We start from the raw sequence: 7195 nt of genomic DNA on the forward strand, positions 1-7195 counted from the left end.
AACACCACTGTGTAAGTATATCCCTGCAATATAAATCTGCAACCTTACCTTACTCACAGTATTCACAAAATGAGTCTGCTTCATTATCAATCCACCTGTTCCAGAAACAAGTGGATTGTTCACACTAATTGAATGAAGTGTGTGTGTGTGTGTGTGTGTGTGTGTGTGTGTGTGTGTGTGTGTGTGTGTGCGTGCGTGCGTGCGTGCGAGTGTGTGTGTGTGTTTGTGTGCATGTGGGTGTAGTGCTCTTTACTCGTTACACGGAGGACCCAGGGGAAATCCACACATGGCAGACTGGCAGCCACCTCAATTACCATGTGAATAAAGGGGGAGCCCTTCATTCAGATGCTCTGTGTCCTCTGTGTGAGCTACATGCAGGCAGACAAAGAGAGAGCAGCCACTGGCTAAAGGCTACTACATCACTAGCCTTCATGCTACAGAGGAAGGGGGGGAGGGAATATCTCTTCCTCCCTCTCTTGTTCTCTCCGTAATATTCTTCAATTTCCTTGTATTTGTCTTGTACAGTACCAGTAAGTCAAAATCAGAGCGCACGGAGTGTCAGACAGCTGTATTCTACCAACACAGGAAGAATAATGGAAAGGAAAAGCTGCTGTTATGATTTAAAGAGTACTGTATCTGTACAGTATGTGTTCCATAAATACAAGCTCAGTTGCGGTCCCTTCCACTGAGGAGAGAGTGAGAGTGACAGCAGAGAGAGAGGGATGTTGAGAAGGGTGGGGTGGTGGGTAAGGGGAGGGGCTAAGAGAGGGGAGGAGAGTGGAGGAGAGCGACAGAGGCAGTCGGATGCTCTCTCACATCAATGTAGCAGCAGGTTTGTGAGCGTGCAGCAGCCGGAGGAGAAGGAATCAGAGCGAAAGAAACAAGAGAGTGGCTGCAGCAGTCAGGAGGGAGACTCGCATACACCAGCAGAAGAAGAGACAGAGAGAGGGAGAAAAGAAAAGACAGTGAGGTAAGCAGGATAACGTTGCTCTGCTGTTTGCCTGTCTGCCAAATATGGCTTTCTATTTGCCAGCGTGGTCGCAAAGGCATCAGCTGGAGGAAGATGCTTTCTTAATTGCTTTACGGTTTGTTTTTGCCTCTTTCCTACCAGCGAGATAACACAGTGCTGTAGCACTGCAGAGTAATAATGCAGACATGGAGAAAGGAGGGAGGGAGAGAGAGAGAAAGAAAGAACGTGATGCTCTCGACAAGAGAGAGGAAGTAAGAATAGATGGAGGGAGAGCCAAGGAACAGAAATAGTCTCTCTATTTCTGTTCCCCTAAGGATACAGTAGCTCCTGGTCTGCACATCAAAATTGGCTTGTGCTTGGGTGTGTGGAAGTGAGGGGATGGAGGGGAGGGAGGGGAGCAGGGCTATAGGTGTTAACACAGAGTGTCATCTATCTCAACAACACTATGTTTGTAATGATAAATAATGTGTTCATCACTCATACCACACCCTCAACTTATATGATGCCCTTTTGAGATGAACTGGCGTGTGTGAGTGTGTGTGTGTGTGTGTGTGTGTGTGTGTGTGTGTGTGTGTGTGTGTGTGTGTGTGTGTGTGTGTGTGTGTGTGTGTGTGTGTGTGTGTGTGTGTGTGTGTGTGTGTGTGTGTGTGTGTGTGTGTGTGTGTGTGTGTGTGTGTGCGCGTGCGTGCGAGTGAGAGAGTGTCAGACATTACAGTCCACTACAGCTGACTGGGTATAGATTTTGGTATTTTGCCAGGATGTTTGCTGTCTGGGCTGATGGAAAAGCCATGTAAGTTATAGAGCAAGGGAGATGGTTTGGTTAAATGCATTCATTCTTTTACTGTGTGTGTGGTGTGTGAGAGAGCCAAGCTGGATGTTGGCCAAACATGCTTGCTTCCCATTACTGTCAGGGAAGTAAAACATCAGTGGATTAGCATGTGTGCAGTGTTCACACCAATGCTGGATGTCAACATATACTTGACTGCCAGTAAATATAACTGAGACCATCTGCTATGATGCATTCGTTCTCTCATGTCCTGTGTGTGTCTTTCAGGGCAGGAATTTCAGGGTTGTCGTTGCCCCTGGGAGGCATACTATGGTCCGACGGAGCATTGGTTCGACATGCGTCCGCACCTCGGACTAGCGCCTGCTCCCGTGCTTGCGGTTATGGTTAGGTTAGGGGTTAGGGGTATCGGATCAATGAATCGTCGGACCAAACACATGTAACCGTTGCCCCTCAGTTTGGCCTTGTGCCTCTCAAAAGAATAGCATGCTCCGAGGCCACAGTCAGTGGCCTTAATGCCCCAGCTGACTGTACCAGACCTCGGTCTCTTCCTTGTCAATATATGACACCGGTGTCTCCCTTGTCATGTAGACACCAGTGTCTTTTTATGAGATTCCGAAATCTTAACTCTTAACTTTAACCAATCCAGTTACTTTTACTGGTGCAGGGGCTGAACATGGATCAGATTGTAAATACCATAATTTAATTATTTCACTGCATTTTTTTAAATCATTCTTAACCCTTAAATTAAATGAATTCTTTCAATGCACTTGATGGCCTTCCTGCCCTGGCATTTGGCCTAATTGTGCACTCAACAAAGACCATATGGCCTTGCCCCCCTAAAATGTCAAAGGCTGGCGTGCATTTATGTTCGTCATGTCTTTCTTGTATATTGACATACTCACTCTGTCACACATGCACAGACACACACAGGCATGCACAGGGGCGCGCGCGCACACACACACACACACACACACACACACACACACACACACACACACACACACACACACACACACACACACACACACACACACACACACACACACACACACACACACACACACACACACACACACACACACACACACACACACACAGTATTACTAAGCCAGCTTTATTGACTTGGTATCAAGCCTATGGTAAACAAAGATTTGCTAACAGCAGAATCTGTTGTAGGAATAAATGTAGCGGTGGCCAGGAGGCGAACCCGGAACCTCGTATCAGTAAGCCGTGTGTGTATGTTACCAATCGGCTAAAGAGCCATGGCCAGATAGGCAAGTGGTAACGCCTACATAAACACGCATAAGCACCCGGGAGGAAGTGGACTAAGAAAAGAGGAGCTAAACAATTCCTGTTTGTACACATAACGGAGGTGCATAGTGCCCCCAGAGGCAGATGTGCAAGTTTGCAGTGAGCTTGTACATCTGCTATTTTTGAATAGCCAATGCTAAAATCTAAAATGACAGATCAGAGATCATGGGTCAAACTATATAAATACTATAGCATAAATACTATGCGTGCATGCGTCTAATGCTGCGTTCACGAGGGCAGATGCAAAAGATGAAATGCTACAATTACAATGTATTTGTATCTGTTGTAGCTTTTGCAGCAGCTACAAATATTGGATGCATCTTTGCCTCTTCATGTCGCTGGCTGGCATTGACACATTTGACAATGAACTGTACGTATCTTTGCATCTGCCCGTGTGAAGTGAACACACCATTAGGGTCTGTATCAGCATCTGTATCTGCATCTGAATGTGTGTGATGCATTCAAACCTTTGAAGGTCTGAACTTGCTATATGTCCTGTGATGGCACAGATCTGTGCATGAAATCCAAAGTGACAGCAGCAACAACAGCAGCAGCAGCAGCAGAAGAGAGAGGAAGGATGCAGCTCTAGCACTGTTAACTGGCAGCTGTCTCTGTCTCTGCCTATTCTATGTGGGAACGTATCAAGGATAGACTCTGGGTGGTATTGAAACTCTTGGCAGTGAATCTCTTGCCAGCGGCTGTGGCTCAGGAGGTAGAGCAGGTCGTCCAATGATCCCTGGGTCGGCGGTTTGAATCCCGGCTCCTCCTGTCCACATGTCGAAGTGTCCTTGGGCAAGACACTGAACCCTACATTGCCTCCGATGAGTTGGTCGGTGTGAGCTTGCCACCATTGGTGTCTGAACTCTGAATGTGGGAAGTGAGGGCGCTGGCGTAGACTGTTCGCCGCTTCACCTCCCAATGTATGAATGAATGAACCATTGTAAAGCGCTTTGAGCACTTGGAAAAGTGCAATTCATTATGTTGATAGACATCAGAAAACCTCCAGGAATAATGGGCCTGTCGATATGTGTGTGTGGGTGTGTGTGTGTGCTTGCGTGCGCGTGTATGGAAGTGTGTGGATGGAGAGAAGAAAGGGAGAGAAGTGGGCTGAAAAGGGAAAGAAACGATTCAAGTAAAGCGATAGGAGGTATGTGTAGTTGAGAGGTCTAGAGCCAGGATGTGTGACACTGTATATATATTCATGTGCAATTATGAACTATTAACTTAGACATGACTTCTTTAGAACAAAGGGTCACATAGTAAGGGCCAGAACTAGTGGCGTACTGACCTCAAGCTGTATGAATTATGTTTGGATGGACTTGTTGTGGAGCCTTTTGCGTGACCAGAGCTTGACAGCCGAGGCATGGTATCTGTATGATCTCCAGCTAAGCTCTTTAACTGGATTCAAGGGAAATTTTTCATTTCACTGGAATGTGTCATTTCCGGAGACATCAGCCAGTCACATTAGGAACAAAACAAAACAAAAACTTTGACTGTCACTGGATTTTGATTCGGTGAACAGCCCGTGTCAGGTGATTTTATCTGATTATGTGGTGAAGGTGAGACAGCAGGGAAGATTTGCTTTACTCCATCAATCTTGACGGACATGCACATACAGTTGGAGGCCATCGATATTGTCCATTTCTTTTTGCTGAGGTTTGCGTGATCTGCGCAAAAGGACAGTTAACCCATTTTGGGCGGGAACCCCTTTTGGTGTTTTAAACATTATGTTATAATTTAGCTATTGAAAAATAGCAGATCTACAAGCTCATAGCGCGCCACCGAGTGGCGCGCTATGAGCTTGTAGGTCTGCTATTTTTGAAAAATCGTGAAAATATTTATTTCAGAAAACTGGAGGATTTAGAAGGATTTTTTAAAATTTTGAGGTCAGGCCTAAATGGGTCAAATAATAAGGGACAATATCGGTGGCACCCAACTGTAGCCACATACACATCAGATCGGTAGGTCAGAGAGATTACAGATACATCTAACTGCCCTTGCAGTACATTTGGGTTCACCCAATCTGGGAAAGTTCTTGAGAGATTAGGCTTCACCTTGCTCAAAGGTATGTCAGAAGTGTCGTTGGATAGTCTTCTCACCAGTTGCTCAGTGCATTAAAGCTGAAAGAAATAAATATAACTATTTGGTTACAAGTGTCAAGTGTAACCAACACAATGTGAGTACAATTTGTCATTCAGCGAAATCAGCACTATAACAATCAGAACCATAAAAGTGTATGTCTGAGTTATGTTGAAGAACTAAAAGAAATAAAGTTCCTGTATACCTGCGTCAGTAATTGTAACCAAACTATATTGCAGAATGCAGACCAAAAGGAAAACACAAAACTGTTGCTAAAAGTGTTAATTGTACCCTGCCTTTTTTTTCTTCTAATTATTTGATCGGCCCAAAACATTATGAATGGATGAATGGGGAATAATTTCCTGGGCCACTCGTCATTCAGAAAGGGGGCAGGACTGCGACGCTCTATAGCTTTTCTTTCCTGTACTTTTACAGTATACTGTAGCTTTTCCTGGTACCTCACTTCCTGTACTTTTAGAGCTTTTCCTGGTACAGTACCTCACTTCCTGGAAGCATTGCTAACATGCTATTTCCCCACAGCTCCCCCTATGATCAAACCTTGTCAACAGAAATTGAATGACGGTGATGGTTTAACTACACAAAACAAAACATATTTTCCGTACACTACATTTCAGGGTTAAATATTCAACCATATTTTAACCAATATATTCCCTTGTTATCACCCATTATGTTAGGTTTCATTTTCTTCCAACACTATACCAATAGGGCAGGAAATATACAATTCTTCACACATTTATGTGGCAGTCAGTGTCACAGCACTAACACACGTATTCTATCGATTATTAGACTTTCCCCCAGATAAATGCAGAGCCTGGGATACATACGGCCATTGTAAAGCGTTACCACTCCACTATTGCCTTATTGCCAGTTCTTCCCTCTCCCCATGTAGCCCCCATGAGAGCTGAGGTGTACAGAAAGAATGATTGTCTGTCATGTTCTCCCTCCCTCTCTGATGACCTCACCACATGGCTCTGAGAGCAGCCCTATATGAATGATGTCATCCTACCTTCCTGAATTCCCTTTCTGTAGAGGTGGGAGGTGGAGCACTGAATCTCTTTAAAAGCACTTCAGCACATTCTTTACCGGATTCATTGAAATTATTAAAGGACCACTTCACCCCTTTTGCAACCAGATCTTATTTGAATGGTTGGGAGAAGGAAGGAAGTGAGCCCAGTGTCCATGACATCATGGAGTCCATGGACACTTTGAAATACTGGAATATCTAAAAACATAAATTACCCACATAAAAACCCCAGGAAAGTGTTTCTTGTCTCCCAAACCTCATTAAAATAAGATATGGTTGCAAAATGGTTGTAATTTAAGCTAAATTAGCTGTGTGCAAATTTATTTTATAATAGAACAATTTAATTATCCTGATAAACCTTGTCTTGTTTTCTACATTTAGCCGTCTCACAATGTGTGTGTGTGCGTGTGCGTGTGCGTGTGCGTGTGCGTGTGTGTGTGTGTGTGTGTGTGTCCTTACTGCAGTTCTGCACCTCATCGTGGTAAACCCCAAACCTTCACATCATGTCATTACTGTCACTCTGTTCTTTGAACATTATTACAGAGGGATACATTAAACTTTTATCCATCCCTTTATTCTCCACATCCAAGTGTGGAGTATAATAAAAATGGACCCCTAAGGGTGATTTTTTACACTCTGGATTAAGGGACCCTTTTTTCTCTACAGCCAAAGCAAATGAACTACTCCACGTAATCTACCCATCTACACTTTATTTGGTAGATGTTTTGTGATATAATTTACTTTTAATTATGTGTTGTTGATAATATGGTCTTTGAATGCGAGATTGTTGATTTCTTGTTTTCAACAATGCACTGTAATAATGTAATATGTTTTTTAAAGTAATATGTGGGTGGCACAAAATCCCTGCTATTGTGCTGATTACCCCTGAGAATAAAGACACCGGTGCCTCCGGTGTTCTGCGCCCTCAACAAACAAGAAAGAGATGCTTCTTACCTTCATCCCTCCCAACATATTCCTGTCATTCCTCTCCCCACTCTCACCC

General features: G+C 44.1%; 1 protein-coding gene across 1 annotated transcript in view; it reads left to right on the top strand.

Annotated features, from left to right (window-relative positions):
• Window positions 1-860: 860 nt before the first annotated feature.
• Window positions 861-7195, top strand: part of mpp3a (MAGUK p55 scaffold protein 3a) — a 23711-nt gene continuing 17376 nt past the window's right edge. The window contains exon 1 of the mRNA XM_079519435.1: window positions 861-970. The gene's annotated coding sequence lies outside the window, so the exon portion shown is untranslated. The remainder of the gene's footprint in view (window positions 971-7195) is intronic.

Source organism: Electrona antarctica (genome assembly GCF_951216825.1).
Source record: "Electrona antarctica genome assembly, chromosome: 14".
NCBI classification, from domain to species: Eukaryota; Metazoa; Chordata; class Actinopteri; order Myctophiformes; family Myctophidae; genus Electrona; species Electrona antarctica.